At 45.7% G+C, this 25,513-nt stretch overlaps 1 protein-coding gene across 2 annotated transcripts in view; it reads left to right on the forward strand.

Annotated features, from left to right (window-relative positions):
- Positions 1-544: 544 nt before the first annotated feature.
- The window catches only part of PLS3 (plastin 3), a 116,074-nt gene continuing 91,105 nt past the window's right edge, over positions 545-25,513 (forward strand). For both annotated transcript variants that reach the window (XM_043974260.1, XM_043974261.1), the window contains exon 1: positions 545-649. The gene's annotated coding sequence lies outside the window, so the exon portion shown is untranslated. The remainder of the gene's footprint in view (positions 650-25,513) is intronic.

The raw sequence follows: 25,513 nt of genomic DNA on the forward strand, positions 1-25,513 counted from the left end.
GCTGGCTGGAGCCAATCTATTGTTGAATAAGGGCCGTTTTGGTCACTTTCACTGGACGTGAATGGAGCAGGACCCATGGGTGGTCCTTGGGCTCTCTTTCTGAACTCAAGGCCGAAGACGAGGGCACTGTCTGGCGGGCAGGGAGCGGACAGCTCTTCTCCCCCTCAGGTGCCCATAGACTTGGGAGTCGCTAACTCCTCGGCCCCAGCTCGGACTCCCGGGTTCCTGAGCCGGTCCCGGGCTTCTCGTATTTTCCTGGGCCGAGGAGGAAGAGTGGAGAGCAGTGCGGGGTTCCAGACTCTCCCCAGGGCCCGCAGCCGGGACCGATCCCGCCTCCCCCTCCCAGGCCCCCCACCCCCAACCAGTGACTCTACTCTCCACCCCTGTCCCCCCCTCTCCCGCCCCCGGCCGTTTGATGTGACAACTCCGTGGCCCAATCCCATCTCTGGTCCCGGTTCCCAGCCGGGCTCCTGTCCCCCTCGGAGCCAATGGTGGTGACCGAGGAGGGGCGGAGGGGGCCGGGGCGGGGCGGGGCGGGGAGGAGCAGGAGCCGGGCAGGGGCCGGGCTGGAGCCAGCGCGGTGGCTGGAAGCGGCAGCGCGGCAGCGGGTGGAGACACAGGCGGCGGCACGGGCGACGGCACCGGCACGGTAAGTTGTCCTGTGTCGAGTGCGCGGCTGGCCTGGGCCCCGCTCGGGAGCCGCTTCGGGGCGGGCGCCCGGCCGGACGTCTGGAGTGCGGAGCGGGTACTCGAGTGGGCGCCGAGGCTGCCGCAGGGACGGACTGCTTGGCGGTGGCTGGAGAAGGCGCGGGAGGGAGGGAAGCAGCAGCGCAGCAGCTGGAGCCGCTGTCGCATCTGGGCTGCCCCGGGCTCCCCCTGGCCGGGTTGGGCCGGGCCGGGCCGTGGGGGCGGCGGGCGGCGGGCGGCGGCTCTCTGGGCGCTGGGCTGGGCTGGGCTCGGAGGCCGGCTCCGGGGCTGCAGCCGCCGCCCGCCGCCTCTGAGTAAGCACTTTTGTGGCGGACGGTGGCGGGCGCCTCCTTTCCCTCCGGCCCGGCTCCCCGCCGTTCCCCGGAGGGGGCAGCCTACCCTCCTTTCCCGCTCCGGCCCCCCCCCCCCAGTGGCCGAGAGTGGGGGGCGGCGGAGGGGTCGGGGGTTCCCCCGGCGCAGAGCCCCCTCCCCCCCACAACAAGCGCGGACCCCTCGGGTTAGCCCAATGCGGCGCTCCCCCACCCCCCACCGCAGCCCAGACTCCCCCAGTACAGTTCCCCGCCCCAAGGCCAGCGGGTGGTGCTTCTGCATCCTCACCGGCAGCCACAGCTGGATCCAGGAGCTGGAGGCGCCGTGGGGGGCATTGACAAACTTGCTCTTATCTAGTTACGCGGGCACAGGAGGCATTGGGGAGCCCGGCCTTGGGTCAAGGGGAAGCTGTGCCGGGACTTGGGTAATGGTCGGAGCCCGGATTGACTTCTAACCAAAATTTACTTCTCTCTCACGCCAATCAAATACTCTCAAGTCTGAGAAACTTAACTCCGCCTTTTTATGAGAGGATTGGGCTTAACGCCCAGATCTAATACTTACTAGAGTGCCCTTTGCAAAGCCTTTAGACCTCTCTGGGCCTCAGTTTCCTCTTCTGTAAAATGACCAGGTCCGTCCAGATGCCTTCCACGGCCCCCTTCGGCCGGGATATTCTATGGCCACTCTGTTCCTTTTAAGTTGTGATTCAGGGTATTTACTTCCAATTCCTTTTGGGGACCCAGACCCTCTTCCAAATAAAAGCTTAACATGATTAGAAATGAGGCCGAGATTGAACTGGGGTGGTGGCCATCCATGCCTCAGCACTGCCAGCCTCTCTCTACTCTTCAGGTCGGCTCAGCTTGTCATTGTCCTTCGTTGCTGGGTTTTTTCCCCGTCCTGGCCATCCTTACTTTTTTTGGGAGCCTCTTCTCCTTTTAATTAGGCTGTTTTTATCTCTTCCTTAACTCCTAGATTGGAATTAGTTGCCCAAAGGTAAAAGTAAGAAAGAGAATGGGAGCTCTTCTTTTTGGTTTATATACCCTGATTGATATGGGGTTGGGGGGGGGGGAGCGGAGTTTGGGGTCTCAAAATGGTCAGTTTTCTGTTCTAGGAGTTAATCTGAATCACAAAGCAGAAACAACACCCTAAAAACAATCCCCCAAACCCCCAAGGGGAAGGCGGTGCATCTGCCCGATCACCTGGACTAGCTCAGATGAAGAGGGACTATATTTAAGAGATCTTGCCAAGGTTACCTGGGTATTTTCAATTTCGATGCAACCTGGGGATTTCTTTCAAATTCTCTTGTGGTGGGTTTAGACGTGGGCAGGAGAATTAAAAAAGAAAAGGAGACTTAAGGCCTAAGCACATCCCTTTATTGTCAAATGTTGTATGGGCAAAGCTCTAAACAAGAGAGGTACAGGGGCAGGACGTGCTTTCAGTAACTGCCCTGGGTACCTTTGGAAGGTAAGGGTTTACTTTAGAATGCTTTGGTCAAGAAATTTTGTGTTTCCCCATCTCCCTGACTAGCTGTGCACCAGACCTGGGCTAATGGTCACATGTCATAGAAAGGGGACAAAAAGGATTAACCCTTACCTGGGTAACTGGAAGTTGACAGCACTGTAGGGCCCTCTTGTGGAAATGACCTTTCAAATGTTTCTAGATACTGTGCCTCACCTGAGAAAAGTCTTGTTACCAACAGGTCAGAAAGCTGGGGGGAGTGAGAAAGTGGGAGGCTTAAAGAGGGAAGAAAGCAGGAAATTGTGTCCAAAAGAGTCACCACCAGGGGCTAGAGCTTTCTCAGGCTACTGGTAGGGAACCACCTCATTGGGTCAAATGAATTAAAGTCTCCGACTGGACCACTCCCAAGTAAGTGGTGTGACTTCAGGAACCAACTTCCTCCACTTGAGAGTCCTTCCAAGATTGAGCTGTGCAGGGGACTTAGAGGTCATCTTGCCCACCTGCCTCAGTTTACAGATGAAGAATATAGAGGCTAATCCTCGAACTTGGTTCATTTCTGGCGATAGCTCAAAGTTCTAGAGCATTTTGAAGTTCGCAGAGCTCTTCCTAGTCCGACTTTTTCAGAACTGAGTCTCATAGCAGCTCTGTATTAACTCTATATTATAAAGAGGTCAAAACTGAGGATCAGGTGGGTTAGCGACTTGCTGTGGACCAGAGGCAGGAGAGGCCAAAATCACATAAATAATGACCAGATTTAGGAAAGTCCACAGGGAGCCCCCCTCAGAAGGCCATATGTTCAAGTACCACAGTTCTAACCCACGATACCTGCAAGGGCTACCTAAAGAGCTAGGGGGAGTTCTCTCCTTTGTGCCTTAGTTTTCCCATCTCTAAAATTGGCACAGACAACCAGATACTTCCCTGACTATATTAGACAACGGAAACTGAAGACTTCAGTCTTTAGTCAGCTGCCATCATTGAATTTTTTTTTTTTTTAGTATGGCAATTGGGGTTAAGTGACTTGCCCAGGGTCACAACAGCTAGTAAGTGTTAAGTGTCTGAGGCCGGATTTGAACTCAGGTCCTCCTGAATCCAGGGCTGGTGCTCTATCCACTGCGCCACCTAGCTGCCCCTCAATGAATTTGAATGGAGAGATGGGAATTGGAATTCCTAGCTGGGAATAGAGACCTGGGCTAGAGTTCTATGATGCCTATACTGGGGCCATATTGGGTACAGTGACCAACAGGGACAAAGGTGCTAGGTCATACATTCATGCTTTTCTAGGAAGGTTTTAGATTGTACAGAATGTTTCCAGTGCTATAACCTCATTAGCTAGTGCCCTGTCAGAAACCTGAGAGTTTCATTTTGCTCCAAGGCCCCCGGACCTTACCTCCTATGCTCAGTTACCAAAAAGAAGATGGGGTCGGCGATGAGGCCTGAGTGCTAAAGACACACTTTTTGTTGACTTCGCTGTAGAGAGAGTCATCATCCTGTAGCCTGTCTCTGCCCTTGCTCTTTCTTAACTGGTCCAGGAAGTTGCTGATAGAACGTGCTTCTGTGCCTATGTGATTGAACTCCACCATTGTAACAGCATATATAAATCTGGTTACAAAGCTGTTTGCTCTTGCCATTATCTGATACAGAAGCCAAAGTTTGATTGTATCCAGAAGGTTTCTGAATGAATGTCTGCATCCAATGTTTGGGGGTGGGGCGGGAGAGAAAGGTAGCCTACAGAAGGGAAGATTAGAAACTTTTGTCACTTTCCCTAATGAAGAGCTTTCTCTGGATGGGAGGGAATCCAGAAAAGGAAAGTGTGGGCCTGGCTTATGGTGTCTGGTGGGGGGTGGTGGGGGGTGGGGGAGCGGGGGCGGGGCAGGGGGCGGGGGGTGGGGGAGGCGTGCTGCCTGCAAAGTCTTTGAGATTGTTGCAACTATCAGAAAAAGCAACTGCCTGATTTCCAGTGCTGGTGTATGTTGGGAAGTGCTCTGCTCCAACCTGCAGGTGGGTGAGTTGTGCTTCCCGCCTGGGAAGCGTGGCTTCGGAAAACAACAGGGACGAGCAGCGAAGTTTCTTCGCTGTTGACTTTCCTTAGTCTGTGGCTGGCTCCTAGTGAAAGGGATTTGGGAAGAAAGGCTCTCCCTCCAGGTCAAGCGATCGGTGCAGACTGTATTTGGAAATCATTTGTAAGAACCAAGCTTGCTTTTCCCTTTTTCCTTGGCCTCCTCTCAACCTGCTTTGCTTACAGGAACCTTTTGCCTTCACTTTTTACTAACTTTGAATGAAAAGAGAGTTTACAGAGACTTGGGGCACCCCACATGCCCAGTTGGATTTCTCAGCCTTGTAGGAGTTAGGGTGCTACAGTCCTTTGTGATCTAGGAGATCTTGGGGAAGAAATTTATTGTTTTTCCTATTTTAACTTACAGTAATAAGGCTAAAGCAGCATCTAGGTGGTATGGTGGGTAAGAGCACCTGGCCTGGAGTCAGGAGATTCAACTTCCTGAGTTCACATCGGGCCTCAGACTACTACTATTATTATTATTATTACTATTATTATTATCTGTGTGACCTTGGCCAAGTTGCTTAACCCTGTTTGCCTCAGTTTCCTCATCTGTAAAATTACCTGGAGGAGGAAATGGCAAACCACTGTAGTATCTCTGCCAAAGAACACCCCAAATGGGGTCACAGAAGAGTGGACACACTGAACCACAGCAATAAGGGTAAAGGGGAAAAGGTATGGACATTCCCTGAAATAATGAACCGATTATTCAGCTCATTTAGTTGCTTTAACGATTTTGTAACTAGAAATGATTGAGGTACCTATCATTCTACTGAAGCCTTAATTACATTCCCCATGGACTGCTGGATTATTCTCTCCAAAGATTCTACAGGTTTGCAATTCTTTCATCCATGATTGAACGTACCTGTTTCCTCATAGACGAGCCAACACTGAATTTTGTTACATTTAGTTATGGACAATGGACTTCAGAGAGCCAGACTAGGGTTCAGAGAGGCTCATTCCCAGGCTGTTTTTGGCCATACCAGCAGAAGAGATGTGTGGACTGAGTTGTTCAGGGATTTCAGTCTGTCAGCAGAGGGAGTATCCATGCTATTAAAAGAATGGAGGATCCTCGACTTATTGAAACATCATAGGTACTTCAGTACATATCCTGTGGCCTAGTACATCTCTTGACATTATGTAATAACAGAATCTCCTTTGATAACATTAGGAAGTTTTCTTTGTGACCTGAAGGTAGTGCCATCTATTGGAAAAAGCAGTGCATGCAAAGTCAGAAGAGATGTATTTTCAAGCCCTCTGCGCTGTGAACCAGCTGCTCTTCTGAAGGAGACCACTGAGGCTGCCCGTGTTGCCATCTGGATTTGACATTTTGGAGAGCATGCCATCTGTTTTCTATCTCTCTTACACACATGTTGAAAGGCTAAATGAGATCTATGCACGGCTTAGCTCCTCAGCAGACAGGTGCTGTAGGAATCCAAAGTCCAGTGAATCCAAAGTATCTATCACAGGCTACTGTTGGCATCCATCCAAGGTTTCTGAAGGACTGGCCAGAATTTGCCTTCTTTCTATTCATTTGTCATATGTCTAGATCTCTTCCTGTCACTTCTCTGCTCAGAAAGCAGCAGCAGCTCACTACTATCTAGCAAGTAAGATTCTGGTATTCGAGGTCTTCTCTGATCCTGCCTCCAGCTTCCTTTGCCAGTCACGTCTCATATTCTAGACTCTATATATCCTTTAATATTTTCTTAAATTCATTCATTCATTCATTTATCTATCTGTTTATTTATTTAAATATTGAACTATTTTCTTAAATTTAACCCATGACTCCTGATAGACACTTAGAGACTCTGGTAGTCCTTTGTCACACCTAGTGATTTACGCTAGCCCCTGTATGAAGTGTTCTGTGGATTGGACGTGAGTGTAAGTCTGAGTGTAAGTCTGAGCCGACACATGGTTACAGGAAGGACAAATAAACATAGAAGGAGCCGTGTGCTGTCAAGAAGGCAGAACTGCAGGTGAAAACCCAAAGGAAACACTTTTAGATTGGCTGATTTCCAAGCGTCCTTGATTTTTTAGGGAACTGCAATTCATTTGGACTTTTTTCATGTCTTCGCAATGTCGACATATTGTTATTCCTTAACCAACCATGTTAGAGAGGCAGTACAATGTAGTGGAAAAAACACTGGCCTTGGGGCAGCTAGGTGGAGCAGTGGATAAAGTACAGGCCTTGGATTCAGGAGGACCTGAGTTCAAATCCAGACTCAGACACTTGACACTTACTAGCTGTGTGACCCTGGGCAAGTCACTTAACCCTCATTGCCCCGCAAAAAAACAAAAAAAAAACCCAAAACCCAAACAACAAACACTGGCCTGGAAGGCAGAGAGACCTGGCTTCAGATCCTGTATCCTGCCTTTACTAGCTGTGTGATCATGGACCAAGTAATTCAATCTCTCAAAGCCTCAGTTTTTGCATCCACAAAATGAAGCTAATAATAAATACCTTTACAGGATTGAAGTCACACACGTGACAAGGGTTTTGTTGGGTACTCAGACATGCCGCTGGCTAATGCTTTTGTCATACTATTCAAGCCACAGGGCACTTGGTGGTTTACAAAATGCTGCCACATACATTATTGCCTTGGGGCATCATAGCTCCTTGGTAAGGTAAGTCACACAATTGGTGTTCTCATTTTACAGTTGAAGAAACTGAGTTCAGTTGAGTTTACTAGCTTTGCTGTCAATAGCCAGGAAATGCCAGAGAAAGGCAAGAATGGGAGGTGGTCTGTCTCCAAAACCTAGCTTCCCTTGGTGACTACAGTAGCCTCCAAGTTGGCTTCCTGCTTCCAGCCTCTCCTGAGCAGTCGTCCATGGTTACCAGAGCACTTGGCCAACTGAGTCCCTTCTGCTCAAGAAGTGTCTGTGCCTCTCAGAGAAAATGTTTGGCTTTGAAAGCCCTTCCCAACCTTTCTAGTCAGATCTCATGGGATTCTCTTTCATAAAGTCTACTTTCCAGTCAACCTGGTTCATGCGATGTTCTACCTATCTCTGGCTTTCACATCTGCTCTGCAGGCTGGAATGCCTCCCTCGCTGTCTCCTTTCAGAGCTCAGCCCAGGAGTCCCTCCTTTTACAATTGTGCCTGGCACATGTCCAGCACCTGAAGCTCACTGACTTAAGAAGTCTTGCTTGAGGGGCAGCTAGGTGGTGCAGTGGATAGAGCACCGGCCCTGGAGTTAGGAGTACCTAAGTTCAAATCTGGCCTCGGACACTTAGCACTTACTAGCTGTGTGACCCTGGGCAAGTCACTTAACCCCATTTGCTTCACTAAAAAAAAAAAAGTCTTGCTTGAGTCATCCAGATATTAGGCTTAACCCTTGCCCCCCCCCCCCCAATTTTATATAGTGTTCATGTTTTCTGTTTACTTTTCTGTGTGTATGTTTACTCCACTCTTTTTAAAGTGTCAACTCTTGGAGGGCAGGGTATGTTCTTTGGATTCATATATCAGATAGTCATATTCTGTGTAGACCTCCTCCTCCTCCTCCTCCTCCTCCTCCTCCTTCTCCTTCTTCTTCTTCTTCTTCTTCTTCTTCTTCTTCTTCTTCTTCTTCTTCTCCTTCTTCTTCTTCTTCTTCTTCTTCTTCTTCTTCTTCTTCTTCTTCTTCTCCTTCTCCTCCTCCTTCTCCTTCTCCTCCTCCTCCTCTTGCTCCTCCTCCTTCTGGGGCAATGAGGGTTAAATGACTTGCCCAGGGTCACACAGCTAGTAAGTGTCTGGGTCCAGATTTGAACTCAGGTCCTCCTGAATCCAGGGCCGGTGCTTTATCCACTGTGCCACCTAGCTGCCCCCATTGTTCTTTGGATTCCTAGCATCTAGTCCAGGGTCCTGGCACATAGTAGGTGTTTAATAAATAACTAAATCCTTGTTGACTTGAATTCTTTAAAATATTTCAGTGGCACCATAGCTTCCCTAAACAATAAGTTAACCTGGGGGAAAGTTTATTCAGCAGTGCCCACTGGGTTTGGGGAAAGCTGTATTTATTGCCTTTGATGTTATGCAAGAGCATGGCAGTGTTTAAAGTAGATGCTGCTACTCCTCATGATGACCCCAAATGAATGACTAATACTCCAGAAATATCTCCCTTAAAGAAGAGAGTGGAGCTTTCTCTACTCTTACTAAATTAAAATGGCTTTTGGAAAAGTTAGCATGCCGGAAATCGTTTGCTTGCCTTGGATTTAGTTAGCAGGTGGGGAAGCACAGGATGGAGTAGAATCTTACAGGGCGTACAATTGGGGCATACAATCGTAGGAAATACTATTCACAGTCAGCTTGGGGGGGGGGAGGAGGAGAAAGGTAGTGTGCATTTTTTTTTATGGTCTTTAGCTTTCAGAGTGCTGGAATTTAAGCTGAAATATGTTGGGCTGGTTTGCGCCCATAAAGCTTTCATGTAGTCTAAAAAAACCCCTCTTGATCATGGAAGAGATGACCTGGGTAGGCATGTGTGGCTAATGGCTTGGATCTCCTGATGCCAAGCTTTTAAGTGATTTTGACCTTATTCCATATTCTGCAGTTAAGTTGAAGGCTTTAGAGTATTTTATTCATGTTGGGTGGTTGTTGCCCTTCGTGGTTAAAGAGGGCCAAAGTGACATCACTGTGTTGGGGTCAAGGTACACTGTGTCCGACTGTGGCTGATCTGACCAACACGAGCTCAGAGGGCTCTGTCACAGCTCAGGCACAAGTAGTCCATGTGAACATTTGGAGTGGAGATGATGGGTCTACATTTGAGCATCGAACGTTGTGGAGTTGTGTTCCCTGCAATAGAGTTTGAATACCTGATGGTTTAGCTTGAGAGCAGACCTCAGTGGCCCTTCTCTTGCCAGGTGATCTTCAGAATCTTCCTAAGACAACTCTAATGGAAGCGATTCAGTTTCCTGGCATGGCACTGGTATACTGCCCAGGTTGCACAGGCATACAACAATGAGGTCAGCACCAGGGCTCTGTAGACCTAGGCAGTCTAATACCTCTTCTCTCCCACACTCTCCTTTGGAGCCTTCCAAACACTGAGCTAGCTCTGGCAATACATACGTCAACCTCATCATCTATGTGGAAATATACTCCCAAGGTAAGTGAACTTATCCACAGTATTCAAAATTTCTCCATTTGTTGTAACTGATAGTTTGTGATAAAAGAATGGGATTTGGCAGACCCCCCCAGGGGTCCCACCTGAGGACTGATTTAGTATTGCTTGAATTGGGTGAGACTGAGAAGCTAAGTACCTACTTAAGGGTGATTGGATGGAGACCACACTTGACTGACCCTGAGTGATGTGTTATTTTTCAGAGGCAAGAGACCACTCTCAACCAATCAGCTTGAAGGACCTCCCCTTTCGGGGATGGAGAGAGGAACTAGGAAGTAGAGGTTAGGGCACTGCCTCTTGCTCTTTTTTTTTTTTTTAAGTGAGGCAATTGGGGTTAAGTGACTTGCCCAGGGTCACACAGCTAGTAAGTGTTAAGTGTCTGAAGCCGGATTTGAACTCAGGTCCTCCTGACTCCAGGGCCGGTACTCTATCCACTGCGCCACCTAGCTGCCCCCTTTTGCTCTTTTTCATTGAGGAACTGGTGTGGTGGCAGACGGGAGAAAAAGGAGGGTCCCCCTGGTCATCCAGGACTTTTGGCGTGGTAAGGGATTTCACATGGGCTGCTAGGAAAGAAAAGGTTTCTTTCTCTCTTGCTATACTGAATAGATCCAAGCTAGGATTTCCATGATATAAGGAATCTGTTCTCAACTCAATCTCTCTCTCTCTCTCTCTTCACTAACTTATAATATATATTTTAATAAATCCTTAAAAGCCTAAACTCTTGCTGAATTTATCAGTGATTTTAGCCAGCTTCCCCTCTAAAACTGGGTGGGGCAGACTAGAACCCCCAATTTAGATTTTAAACAATACAAGTTCAACATATGTATGCTGTGCTGCTGGTTGGTGGAGAGCCTTTGTTTTCTTGGTGTTAATCATTAGGCACAAATGGCAGAGAATGGATCTATACTGTTTCATCTCAGCCTCAGAGGCTGCACTGAATGCATAATCATCTGCAAACAAAAAGTTGGGCACCAATTCTCCCTCCACTTTAGTCTTGGCTTGTAGCCTTTTCAAGTTAAATAATATACCGTCAGTGTGGTAGTTGACCTCGATGCCGTTTTCATTCTTGTTGAAGCCATTCAATGACATTGCTGAAATTATTCAGGTAATATATTAAGTTAGTCAGGTAATATAATTAAAGAAGACCATTAGTAGTGGGAGTGGGGCAGGGAAATTATGATACTACATACCTCATATACTTAGGAAGCCCCTCTTAAATCAGGCTTAGGATATGGCACACCAAAGCTTTAGCCTTCTAGGTGAAACACCTCCCCCTCCCTGTACCAACACTGGTCGAGGCCATTTACTGGCGCTTTGGCTGCCTTTGGCTTATATTACCATCTTCTGGCTAGATCTGGGAGCCATTTAATTGAACATCTCTGAGGATCATAGGATTTAATGCTAAGAGGGACCTTTGCAATGATGCTCACCTGATCCAATCCACTCATTTCACAGAGAAGGAAACTGAGTCCCTTTTTGGGTGAAAAGTCAAAGCCAGGCTCGGAGTCCTGATTTCTTCTACATCCAGGGCTCTTTCTACTCCCCTTCCTGGTATCTTTATACACCACTGATGACTGAGCCCAGTCAGACCCTTAATCTTTCTCTCTCATGCTTTTGATCTTTAGTTTGTTTCACCTCGAGCAATCCTTCCCATGCATAGGCCCCCACTCTGGCCCAATTACCTTGAGAAACCTTGTTCTTCTTTCTCTCCCTTTTCTTCCTTTCTCTTCCGCCCCCCCTTTCCCCTCCTTTTTTGTAGTTTAGTTGGTTCTTGACAACTGCCCCACTCAGGGCCCACCGGACATTTGGAGGCTAGCTGGGGGCCAGCCTCTATCAAGGATGGATCATTGTAAAGGGACTCTGTCATTCTTGTTCCTAAGAACTGACTGTGCTGTGAACTTTGGGGACATAAGCCACAGGTAAGTTGGAGACTCATGCTGTCTCACTACAAAGTGGATGGGCGAGCTTCCATTTTTACCAACTACTTTTCAGCCTGTCAGGCTGAGAGAATAAAGTTGCTGCTTGACCTTTTAAAGACTTTGAAGGTTTTTATAGATTTAAAGCCAGAAGGGGCTTTAGAGGACGTCTGAGGAACCCTTTCATTTTTCAGAGAGGTGAGGTGATTTATCCAAGGTCACACAGGTAGAGTTGGGCTTTGAACTTGGTCTCCTTTTTCAGTGTTTTCTCCTTTCTACCTTGCAATGGGAATTTGGGGCTTGAAGGCGCGTGCAGTGGGTGGGGATCAGGGAGCTGGAGAAACAGGTGGGTAATCTGAGGACAGAGCAGTCTCTTTCTGACAAAGTCTGGAGCCTTCTTCCCAGACAGTAGTAGCTGGAGGTCACAGTGTGATTGTTTCATGGTCGGCTGTGTCTGGGAACCACCGGAGCCACCCAAGTCAGGCCTAGCCCATAACCACATGCTTTGAAAAAGTAAAAAACAAAGCTCCAGCCTCCCAGAAGAAAGACTGAGGGCTTTATTTAGCATCTTCTAGGAGTGATCATGTTTAGCCCCTCGTGGGCCCCAAATTGGCCACTCATTTTGCAGGTGATTTTAAACACAGGTAAAATTTGTATCCTGGTGTTTTCAAAACCTGTGCTCTTTGGGAAGTCACTTCTCTTTGGGCCTCAGTTTCCTTAGCTCTAAATTAAGGGCAGTGAACGCTGATGCTTTTTTACAGTCAGAAGGTGACAGACCCTCAGAGGTGGAAGGGACTAGTCCAAACCAGACAGTTCTCCCAGACATTGCTGGCCCAGAGCCAAGAGGAGATAGCACCCGTAGCATCTTCCCCAGCATCTGGTGGAAAGCTAGAAGGAACATAAAGCATCATCTAATTCAAAGCTTTCACGTTCAAAGAAGAGGAACAGTGACTTGTCCAGTGTCCCCCAGGCAGTAAATAGCGGACTTCCACCCTCGGCCCACTTCCAAATCTGGGCCGCTAGCCAGGCCATACTGTTTCCTGGTTCATTCCTGCTCTCTAACAGTCTAATTTCAAATTCCTTCAGAATTGTAGATAATACATTAGTAACATTGAAAGATTAGCATGTGTAAAATTATCAGTCGACCTCCAAGTTTTTGAACCGTGTCCTTAAGTGAGAACATTCCAGCTAGGAGAGAGCACAGTAAGGAGGAAGGAGCCCCAGATTGAAGGCCTTGGGCTAGTGACTCCCTCTGGCTGGGCCACCATTGTTGTTTGGTACGGTCATATTTCAATTGTGTCTGACTCCTTGTGACCCTATTTGGGGTTTTCTTGGCAGAGATACTGGAGTGCTTTGCCATTTCCTTCCCCAACTCATTTGACAGATGAGGAAACTGAGGCAAAAAGGGTAAAGTGGCTTGCTAGTCACACAGTTAGGTTTGCAAAATGCCTTATATGCATTGGGGTAGCTAGGTGGTGGAGTGGATAAAGCACCTGCCCTGGATTCAGGAGGACCTGAGTTCAAATCTGGCCTCAGACACTTGACACTTACTAGCTGTGTGACCCTGGGCAAGTCACTTACCTCTCATTGCCCCACAAAAAAAACCCCAAAGAAACAAAAAACCAAAACAAAAAACCCCAAACCCAAAATCAAAACCTAAAAAACCAAAATGAACAACCAAAACCAAAAAAAAAAAAGGCCCCCATTTTTCCCCCTTCCCCCATCAACTTAGCTGGCCTTAATATATCAGCTTCTGTGATAAAAATGGGTGCAACATAGATAGACAACACTAAGATGACTAGTGTGCTTTTCTATAATGCCTTAAGGTTTGCTAAGCACTTTACAAATAGTATCTCATTTGTTCCTCACCACAGTCCCAGGAGGAGGTAGCTAGGTGCTGTTATTATCCAAAGTCAATAAGCATCATTGGGCACTTATTCTGGGCCAGTCACTGGGGATACAAATATCACCAAAAAGAGAGTCCCTGCCCTTAAGGAGCTTACATTCGAATGGAGAAAACAGCACATAAAAGGAAGCTGGAAAGGGGAGTGAGAGAGAGAGAGAGAGAGAGAGAGAGAGAGAGAGAGAGAGAGAGAGAGAGAGATGAAGGGAAAAGATGAGAAATGATAACAGAGGTATGATGGAGAAATCTGGAGGAGTACAGCCTAGTGAGAAAAGAAGGGATGGTAGGAATGGAGGCAGACAGAGGTGAAGTGACTTGCTCAGGATCACACGGCTAGTGAGGGCTGGGAGCCTGATTTGAAATGGGGTCCTCTTGAGTCCAGGTCCATTGTTCTATCTGCTGTGTTGTTGTTTGGGAGCATGGTTACATTGGAGTAATGCAAACTCAGTGAGGGGAAAAAGATGGTAGCATGGGGAGAACTTCCCTTACTGCAGTTTTAGCACCCCAGTTTTAGATCTGGGAGGGCCCTGAGAAATCAGCTGGGTCTGGCCCCTTGTTTGACAGCTGGGGAAGCCAAATCCTAAGTGACTTATTTATTTATTTACAGTTTTGAGTTCCAAATTCCATCCCTCTCTCATTCCCTCCCTCTCTCCCCTTCCCCCTCCCTGAGGTGGTAAGCAATCAGATATAGGTTATACATGTGCAATTATGTAAATCATCACCATATTAGTTTTTCTATCTATCTATCTATCTATCTATCTATCTATCTATCTATCTATCTATCTATCTATCTATTTGGTTTTTTTAAAGTAGGAGAAGTGACTTAGAGCCAAAACATCCCAGTGCTGGATGGGACCTTGGCCATCGGCAAGGCCAACCAACCTAGTAGTAGTAGTTGAGACCTTAGATATCAGCTCGGCCAATTCCCCCATTTTTTCAAATAAAAAAAGGAGGCCTAGGGAAGTGTTTTCAGTTCAGAGTATGCTGGAGATGGAAGGGGTGATAGAGGTGATAGAGGAGCAGGAACTTGTCTAGTCACACAGCTAGTGATGGACAGTTCTTTCCTCGAGAGCATTTGTTAACTGGTGGCAAAGACCAGCAAAAGTGTCTGTTGCATATCTAATATGTTCTCCATTACAAGTGCTGATAAAAAGCTGAACAATGTTTTGAAGTCAGGTATACTGGGCATAGAAAACTTCACAAACAGAACTGCAAGGACCCCCAAGGATTGCTCTTGTACATCCAAAGCACCAAGCACTGTATTAAGATGGGAAATATATCTTTTTTTTTTTTTTTTTTTGCGGGGCAATGAGGGTTAAGTGACTTGCCCAGGGTCAACTGCCTTTTACTTAACATCAAGATCCTTACAGCTCATAAAGGAGGTAGGGCATACTCTTATGTATAACTTAAATCCAAAGTAAGAGGAACTCAAATTTAAACGTCGTTATTTCTTAGCAATAATGATTGCATCTTTGAAAAAAGAGGCAAAGAATGACCTAATTGTACTTAAATAGCCTGTTGCTCAGCCTTTAAATGGAGGTCAGCAGACACCACCAGGGCCTTGGAAGGAAATAGCCTTTTGGTGAGGAAAGGAACCACACCCCACTTAGTTTTGACAAAAATACAATTCTTTCCAGCCCTACCCCATTGTGGATGGTGTGCACGCCATGTCCTTCTCCAGCAGTTGGGTTAGCAGCTGTGACATAGCTCGTCTATATGACCCAGCTAACGCTGGATCATGGATGAGGCCCTCCTGGTTTCGAGGCTGCATTGAGTCAGATGTTCTGCTCAGTGAGAACTGATTCATACGGGAAATGGCAAGTAACTGCAGGTATGGCTAACACTGTCATTCTGGCCTTAAAAGGTCAGGAGAAGTTGAATTGCATGTTGCCACAGCCCTGTTTCCCCTGGGCATGTAGGCACGGCATGGCAGAGTTGGCTCTCATGCCTTTTGGAAAGAGTCCTTTGCTATTTTTTTTTTTAGCGAGGCAATTGGAGTTAAGTGACTTGCCCAGGGTCACACAGCTAGTAAGTGTTAAGTGTCTGAGGCCGGATTTGAACTCAGGTCCTCCTGAATCCAGGGCTGGTGCTCTATCCACTGCACCACCTAGCTGCCCCGAGTCCTTTGCTATTTTAAAAAAAACAACAACAACAACCAAAAACCCCAACTTCCTGCCTTGGACCCTGGGAATTGGAGGAGGGTCATGACCCCATCTGATCAAAACCTGCGATGGGGTGAGCAGGAACTTATCAAGGGCTAAGAGTAGTTCTTTCACCCCCAGGTGGATAATGGCCAAGCAGGGCAAGGATGGACAAGGAGAAAGGCAATGTCATCTGCATGTCAGAGAGTGAAGTAGTGACTGGATGGAGAGAGATCTGAATTTACTGGGCTAGCAGAAGCTTTTGTGATAGCTGGGACTTTCTTAGCATTGTAGCTTTTCAATACTCTTTTAACTCTGCTCTTGGAAGGGGGTGCCCCTGGTGGAGTCCCAGTTACATGGCTCTTTGCCCAGCAGTCTCGGAGCTTTCTCTGAGAGCCACGATTGGGCCTTTCTATGCCCAGGGTTCAGCTTCGAAAGCCATAGGATCTTCAGTATTTCTGATTTTCTCCTTTCCTAATGTACTTTGGACTGGTGTCTCAGAATCCCAGCTTGGCTTTGCTACTTACTTACTTACTTACTTACTTAGTAGTGGACTTGGGAAAATCACTTCACTTTGTGCCTCAGTTTCCTCATCTCTAAAATGAGAAGATTAAACTAAGTCATGGTAGTCTAGTCCTAAATTTATGATCCATATATTTATACCAGTCAATAACTGGTAGGCTATAAGAACAGTTAGGTGGTGCAGTGGATAGAGTTCAAGTCTGGCTTCAGACACAATAGCCATGTGACCCTAGGCAAGTCACTTAACCCTGTTTGCCTCAGTTTCTTCCTCTGTAAAATGATCTGGATAATGAAGTGGCAAATTACTCTAGTGTCTTTGCCAAGAGAACCCCAAATGGGGTCACAAAGATTTGGACATTACTGAACTGGAGGATAACCCTTTCCTTCATCTTCCAGAAGTACTTTGTAAATCGCAGGTGTAATTAAGATATTAATTTTCCAATATTGGCAGTCTCCTTTTCCTGTGTCAGGAGAATCCAGCTTTCATTTAATTCTGGGTTTGATTTTAGCACATGTTTTGGTGTCATTATCCAAGGCATACTTCAGCCTCCTCTATTTTCTTCCTGAAATAATAAAATCTACCACCATTCTGCTTGATCACTGATTCTATCCTGGTAGTTGCATTAAAGAAATGTTTTTTTCCCCCAAGGTGACTGAAAAATTAATAATTCTTTGCAATTTTGAAAAACTCCTTTTCATTAAGGCTGCCTTTCAAAATGAATTTCCACTGGGTTTCAGTTTCAAGCTTTAAACCTGTCCTTGCCATTTTAAGGGAAAGCCTTATTGAACCTTTTAATTAAGGGAAATTTTCCCACAATAGCAAGTGAACTGATGGATGTGGTCTAAAATATAGGCTCCAAAGGAGCAGAGTTGGCTGTTGGGGGTGGGTTTCTGATGTCATTCGTGGAGTGGATTAAAAAAGGGGGGTTTTGGGGGCAGCTAGGTGGTATAGTGGATAAAGCACTGGCCCTGGATTCAGGAGGACCTGAGTTCAAATCCGGCCTCAGACACTTGACACTTACTAGCTGTGTGACCTGGGCAAGTCACTTAACCCTCATTGCCCCCGCCCAATACAAGAAAGGGAAAAAGGGTTTCTCCCCCCCCCCCCAACTCTAGCCTTTTGCCTATCCTCATTCATGTTGTTCTACGGAAAAGGAGGCAAGCTCAAAAAATCCCCAAAGGAAGCCAGTGGTCCCAGCAAGCTAAGAGGAGGCTTTGCCAGTTGATTTGTCCCATGCCATATATGTCTTTTCCGCTCAAAGTCTAGGCTATTAGGATGGAAGATAAGATGCCACATCTGTCTGCTTCTGTGGTGGGAAAACCTGGGCAAAGAGCAGTCCCTGCTTCTCTTCTTCCTGGAAGTTTAGTCTCTCCCACTTAGTACTTTATGCTTTAAGGACCTTCCATTTCCATTTCCAATGTTGCTGGAACCCCAGACTTTGGGGTGTGACTGTTAGTAGCCCAGAGAATATCTGTGCTGTAATGTTCAAGTTTACCCAGGGCTGGGAGGATGCTCAGATCAAGGTAAAAGGAGTATTGGGTATCCAGTTCATAGGAGTATCTGTTCTCAAGTCTGGGGAGCAGGGGTTGGAAATGGAAGCAGTAGTGCAGGTGCAGCTCAAGTCCATAGTTCACTATGACCAAAATATATCAATTTTACCCTGTTGATGCCCCAGGGTTCTTAACCGAATTCATTGACACAAAGAACAACTGGGCTCCAGGACTACTTTCTCCCTCCAAGTCTTTTGTTGTTGTTTTGCAGGGGCAATAAGAGTTAAGTGACTTGCCCAAGGTCACAACTAGTAAGTGTCTGAGGCTGAATTTGAACTCAGGTCCTCCTGAATCCAGGGCTGGTGCTTTATCCACTGCCCCACCTAGCTGCCCCTCTCTCCCTCCAAGTCTTGATCAGTCCTTATTAGTGCCTTTAGTTAGTCATGGAACTGAAAGCTGGCCCATGGCAGGCAGACCACAGAGAAAAACTTCTTGGCTACTTCTGTGGGTCTCTGATCTCTTGCATATGGGTCTTCCCTTCAATCTGTGCCCTCTCAGCCCGTGTGTCTTGTGTCCACAGAGGGGCAGTTGTGTGAAAAGCCAGGCCCGCCAACAGTTTTCCATTTCTTTTTCCATGATGCTTGAATTTTTGATACACCTAGGCGATTTTTAGAATTACCGAACATATCTTGGAGCAGTCTAATCCACACAAAAGAGACCTGCTCAAGGCTTCTGACCCTTTTTGTGCTTGAAAGCTAAGGGATACAGTTGAGAGAAATAGAGATAGACACTGACAGAAACAGAGATCTATCTGCCAAATGGATCTCTGAGCTATAGGGGGATCACTGGTTGGAAAAAAATTTCTCTAGCCAGTAACAACAGCAACAATGATCACAAAAGCATTTTTGACCCCTGCTAGAGGTGATTACAATCAAATTAGAGTTGTATTGGGTAAGGATCCTGTCAAATGAAATCCAGGCCAAGTAACTCCTTATACATTAAAAGCAGTGACCTGCAGAACATAGTCTGAAGGTTTGAGTTTTGTTCCTTGTTCCACCCCTGACTAGTTAAGGGATCTTGAGCAAGTTGCTTTACCTCCTTTTGTCTCAGTTTTTTTATCTGTAAAATTGGGATTTAGAATAATTGAACTACTTACTTCGCAGTGCTATTAGGAGAGTCTTGGATGAGATAATGTGTGGGAAATAACTTGGTGACTGGAAAACATTATGTAAATGTGAACAGTTCAGAGGCTGTTTCCCTGATTTTCTAGATGAAAAAGTGGTAGTTCACGTGGAAGTGAACTGACTTGTCCAAGGCATCTAGGAAACAACGGACTGAGCAAAGATTTCAAATCCAGGTCTTTTTTGGGGGGTGGGGCAATGAAGGTTAAGTGACTTGCCCAGGGTCGCGCAGCTAGTAAGTGTCAAGTGTCTGAGCTCATATTTGAACTCAGGTCCTCCTGAATCCAGGGCTGGTGCTTTATCTACTGTGCCACCTAGCTGCCCCCCAGACCCAGGTCTTTTGAATGCAAAGCACTTTTCACTGCTACCCCACACTACCCATTTCAATTTTTCATTTCTAGGAAGCTAAAGCAGAGAGGAGGGATATTGGTGGGTGGAATAAAAGAAAATTCCAGATCCAACTTCAAAGAAATAAAAGTCTATAAGATCTCAGCATACACACCTGCTGGTCCTGATTTGATTTTCTTTCCTTTTTTATTCCTAATTAGATCTTTAAGGGGACATGGGAATCACAGTGTTTCTGTAAGCATTCTTAGTCTTTAGCAAAGATGTGCATTGTGTGCTGGCTTCTGTGTTGGACCAAACAGAAACAATTGCACATTCTGCATGGGAAAAATGGAAGCCATTGTCTGCTGAATCCCATTTTCTTAGGAGATCACACGTGTTGAAATCTTACTAAAAGAGAGTAGCTCGGGAACTAGATAGAATGCCAAGACCTATCTAGAAGGCTGACCTTGCTCTAAGTCTTTCCAAGAGCAGGGAATAAATGGGATTTCCTGGTTCTTGTGTCACAGTTCACAGACACATGACACTCAGTTAAATACACTGAATTTTCCAATGGGGGAAGTGGAAACAATTTGGGGACCATCAGCTTGAACATCTCTATTCAAATCATTTCCTGATATATTTATCCAGCCCTAACCTCTCTCTTTACTTCCAGTCTCATGTCACAACCTGCCTGTAGAACATCTTAAACTCAATGGGTCCAGACTACAACTCATGATCTTCCCTTCCACCTCCCACCCTCCTCTTCCCAGCTTCCTATTACCATTGAGGGCACTGCCCTCTTCATGTCACCTGGGCTCACTATCTCAGTGGCATCCTTGACTTCACCCTTTCTCACTCCTCATACCAATCTGTTGCCAAGTCTTGTTCCTGCCTTCACAACATTTTCATTATGTCTCCTCTCCACTCACACAGCCACTACCCTGGCTCCTGCCGGGTCTTTGCTCTTGGCTGGATTATCATAATTGCTTTCTGATTGGTCCAAGTATCTCCCCATTACCACCCAACCTCATCTCATCTGCCAAAGTGATTTTCCTAAAGTCTAGGTCTGCTTTGTCATTCCCCCAGAGCCCCATCAACTCTAGTGACTGCCTTCTGCTTTCTAGTCTTCTTAGATCTTACTCTCCTCCATATGGTATGCGACCTGGTGACACTGGCCTTCTTCATGCTCTTAGAATACTGTGCCTGTGGGACACTCTCTCTCTCTCTCTCTCTCTCTCTCTCTCTCTCTCTCTCTCTCTCTTTCTCTCTCTCTCTCTCTCTCACATCATCTACCTCTTGGCTTCCCTGGATTTCTCCAAAGGGAGACTGACAGTTGGAAAGACAGCAGGCAGGCAGGGCTGCTGCTAGCGGCTCTGTCTCTGTTGGGCTCTGCCAGATTTGTGAATGTGGCCACGTTCATAGAGTCTTAGACTGAGATATCAGATTACACTGATTTTATAGGGGAGGAAACTGAGGCCCAGGTCTTTTTGAGAGAGAGAATATGTTGATGGTGGTGTTGAGGAAGATGGTGACAATGATAATATGGCATTTTACTGAAGTGGAGGCCAAAGGCTGTATATTTGAGGTAGGAGAAGCGTTGTCAGAACTACTCTAACATATGTGGTGGTGAATCGGCCAGTACGTGGCCCCTGTTTTTCAGTTGTGATTATAAGGGTATACAATATCTAGCCATACTCTTTCAGTTTGAAACATATATCCATCAAGGCTCACTTGCCAGTATTGTAGCATTAAGTTGAGGCCATACTGCCTCACAATGCTTACAATGAGAACACTGGATTTGGAGTTAGAAGTCTTAGGGTGGAATTCTGACTTTGATACTTATTGTCTGTGTGACCTTGGATAAGTCATTTCCCTCCCAAAGCTGCAGTTTCCTTAGTTACAAAATAAAGGGGTTGTACTTTTGTTGTTTTTCAGTTGTGTGATTCTTTATGACCCCCATCTGGGGTTTTCTTGGCAAAGATGCTGGAATGGGTTTGCCATTTCCTTCTCCAACTCATTTTATAGATGAGGAAACTGAGGCAAACACCGTCATTCAGCTAAGGAAGTGTCTGTGACCAGATTTGACCTCGGGAAGAGGAGTCTTCCTGACTTTAGGCCCAGCACTCTGTCCACTAGAGCTGTGATCACATTAAACCTGGCTGTGAGCATTCTTGTTTAGGGAAGGGCTGACTGTTTCCATCAGTGTAGGGCATGGCAAAGGTGAGTCAGCCTGAGCAACAGATAACTGTTGGGCAAAAGTGCTGGGAGAATCCCTCTGAGCTCAGTTTTTGTGTCCTTGGACACTGTCTATTTTCTCTGAAACTTCAGTTGGGTAAGGAGAGAGACGTGTACAAGCATAGTGCCTGCCAATGGGAGTGGGCTGAGTGTGGAGGAGCCAGGTGTTTGGGAAGGTAGTACAGGGAAGAAAGGGCAGAAGGCCTCTCTGGCTACGGGCCTGGAAACAGTGGCCACTCCAAAATGCAAAAGACCAAATGGAACCAGAATCCAATTGCAGTTGGGCAGAACCGGTTGCTTTGGACTGGCAAAGTTTGAGCACGACCTCTTGTCTGTGAGGAATGGTTGGGGGTGGGTGTGGGAAGAAGTGTGCCGGTGCTGTTGGAACCATTCTTTTCTGTAGGTTGGATGAGTGGCATTCAGGAATCTACTTGTGGAGTGGGGATGGGAGCCTTCTTAATTGAAGCCCACTTCAATTAAGAAGTATCTATTATAAAAAAATATTGGGAAATTTCCGGAAAGAGAAGGGGGAGGAGTAACAGAGAAGAGATCTCAATTTTTCTTATCAGTATAAGACACTACCATGTTCATGTTGGCTTGGCTTTCCCTACCCCCTCCTCAAATATGGTTGGGAAATACTTATCAAAATAAATTGAAATACAACACAACATTGATATTGTTCATTCCTGGTTTTCCAAGTCAGTGTGCTGCCCATAGTGATCCTTTTCTAGTTGAGTTTGACAGTCCTGGTGCAGTAATGGGGCCTAGTTAGGAATACCTGAGTTCAAATACTGTGTGATTACATGCTAGCTGTGTGATCATGGGCAAGTCACTTAACTTCTGTCTGTCTTAGTTTCCTCGACAATGGGAATGATAATAATAACACCTAGCTCTCAGGGTTGCTATGAGGATCAAATGAGGCAATATTTGCAAAGCTCTTAGCATGGTGCCTGCTACATAGGCACAATATAAATGCTAGCCATGATTATTAGCAACCCCATTTTCTCTTTTCCCTTTTTAACAAAAATTCTCACCTTTTCAGACTCCAAATTAAATGAGCATTTCTGTATATCTTATAAAACAAAAGGAAATGATAGGATACAAAGGTATACATTTCTGTTATGCAGCATTTTTTTCAAAGTATATAACAGGGGGCAGCTGGGTGGAGCAGTGGATCAAGCACCAGCCTTGGATTCAGGAGGACCTGAGTTCAAATCCGACCTCAGACACTTGACACTTACCAGCTGTGTGACCCTGGGCAAATCACTTAAACCTCATTGCCCCGCAAAAAAAAAAAAGGATATAACAGATTCAACATGTAGCTTTCAAACCTGTCCTGTTTATTTGTGATTACCTCTGGTCTTCTGTTTCTCTCTCTCTCTCTCTCTCTCTCTCTCTCTCTCTGTCTCAAGGAAGGAGAACCACCTTCTTCCTGCCCCCTCTCTTTTTCACCTCCCCTAACTCCTTATTGGAAAAAAAAAGAAAAACAATCTTTTAAACAAAGAAGCAGAATCAAACAACAAATTACTACATTGACCATGTCTAAAACTGTATCTCATTCTGCACCTTGAGCTCCTCCCCTCTGTCAGGTCCTTTAAAGTCACGGCTGGTCATGACATAAATCAGAGTTCTTAAGTCTTTCAAAGTTGTTTTGCGTTGCAGCCTTATGGTATCAATTGTTCTGCTGATTCTGTTCTCTTTACTCTGCATCAGTTCACACACATTTTCCCAGGTTTCTCTAAAACCATTGCCCTTGTCATTTCTCATAGCATAATAGTACTTCACAACCATAAGGAGTCACCACTTGTTCAGTCATTTCCCATTTGATGGGCACCTCCTTAGTTTCCAGTTCTTTGCCAACACAGAGCTGCTATAAATATTTATATATGTATGAAGCCTTTCTCTTTCTTTGATCTCTTTGGGGTGTAGGCCTAATAGTGGTTTTTTGTTCAGTAACTTTTGGGAGCATAGTTCCAAATCACTTTCCAGAATGCCTGGGTCAAGTCGTAGCTCTACCAACAGTGCATTAATACCCATTTCCCCCTGGCCCAACCTCTGCCACTCACCTTCATTCACTACATTTCTCATACTTGTCTTTCTCTCCATTTACATAGCCACTATCCTAGCTCAGGTCTGCAGCATTTCTTGCCTGAACTATTGTAATAGCTTTTTTTTTTTTTGGTGAGGCAATTGGGGTTGAGTGACTTGCCCAAGGTAACATAGCTAGTAAGTGTCAAATGTCTGAGGCCAGATTTGAACTCAGGTACTCCTGACTCCAGGGCTGGTGCTCTATCCATGTAATAGCTTTTTAAAAATAATAATCATTTTTATTTAAAGTTTTGAGTTCCAAATTTTATCCCTCTTTCCCTCCCTCCCTCTACCCCCGAGGTGTGGTAGGCAATCAGATATAGGTTATACATGTGCAATTATGTAAAACATTACCATATTAGTCATTTTGTAAAAGAAAACTTGAATAAAAGGAAAAAATGAAAGAAAATGAAAAAATAGCATGCTTCAGTTCAATCAATATCAGTTCTTTCTTTGAAGGTGGATAGTATGCTTCATCATTAGTCTTTTGGGATTATCTTGGATCATTGAATTGCTAAGAAATACTTAAGTCATTCACAGTTCTTCATCTAATGATATTGCTGTCACTATGCACACGTTCTTCTGGTTCTGCTCGCTTCACTATACATCCGTTCATATATATCTTTCCAGGCTCTTTTGAAATCATCCCGCTTGTCATTTCTTATAGCACAATACTATTCCATCACCATCATATACCACAGCTTGTTTAGTCATTTCCCAATGGATGGGCATTCCTTTGATTTCCAATTCTTAGCCACCAGAAAAAGAGCAGCAATAAATATTTTTGTACAAATAAGTCTTTTTATATTTTTAGGGATGTCATTGGGATATAAACCTAGCAGTGGTATTGCTGGATCAAAGGGAATGCACAGTTCTATCACCCTTTGGGCATAGTTCCAAATTGCTCTCCAGAATGGTTGGATCTTTTCACAACTCAACCAAGTGGCTTAGCATCCCCGCTTTCCCACATCCCCTCCAACTTCCGATATTTTCCCTTTTTGTTATATTTGCCACCCTAATAGGTATGAGGTGATACCTCAAATTTGCATTTCTCTGATCAATAGTGATCTCTGATTATAGATAGCTTTCTTTGTCTGAAAACTGCCTGTTTATATCCTTTAACTATTTAGGTGATGAGGTCTTGTAGGGTCATGTCTTAGTGGAGGGAAGGGAATAGCTACAAAACAAGACTCAGCAACCGATTTGGAGGTAAGTGAGAGAGAATGGATTTGAGGATGACTTGGTGATTTTGAATCTAAGCAATTGAAAGGGTACCCAGGAAGGACTGAGGGATATCAGGGATGGTTATATGGAAAAGCTGAGTCTTAAAGGAAGATGAAGATTGTGAAAGGAGATGAGAATGAGAGTGTATTTCTGGAATGGTAGGCTGCCTGTACAAATGCTCAGTGGTAGGAGATGGCATATTGAGTTTGGGGAACAGCAAGTCATCGAGTTTGGCTGGAATATAGAGTGCCCAAATTGGGAGTATTGTGAAGGTAAGGCTAGAAAAATCGGATAGAGGTAGATTGCTGAATGGAGGAGCTTGTATTTTTCCCAGAGTTCTCAGAGGCAATAGTCACCAAAACTTTTTGAGCAAGTTATCATATGGTCTGACCTGGGCTTTTGAAGGTTTCTTTTTCTTTTTTTTTTTTAGTGAGGCAATTGGGGTTAAGTGACTTGCCCACGGTCACACAGCTAGTAAGTGTCAAGTGTCTGAGGCCGGATTTGAACTCAGGTACTCCTGAATCCAGGGCCAGTGCTTTAACCACTGCGCCATCTAGCTGCCCCTTAAAGGTTTCTTTTGGAAGCTGGGTGATAGATCATTTGGGGGTGATCCCAGGTCCTATGAATTAAATTGAAAGAAACCTTAAGGAGTCCTTAGTTGAAAAGTCCTTAAGGAGGCATTGAGGCATAGTGGGAAGCACACCAAATGTAAATATAGTAAACCCACTGACCTGGGTTTGAGTTAGCCATTTACTAGCTTGGTGACCTTGGTGTGAATCACATATGTGCCTCAGTTTTCTCACCTGTCCCATGAGAGGAATGCTATTTGTACTACTACCTCACCAGGGTTGTTATAAAGAATGAATCAA

Source organism: Dromiciops gliroides, chromosome X (assembly GCF_019393635.1).
Source record: "Dromiciops gliroides isolate mDroGli1 chromosome X, mDroGli1.pri, whole genome shotgun sequence".
Taxonomy (NCBI): Eukaryota; Metazoa; Chordata; class Mammalia; order Microbiotheria; family Microbiotheriidae; genus Dromiciops; species Dromiciops gliroides.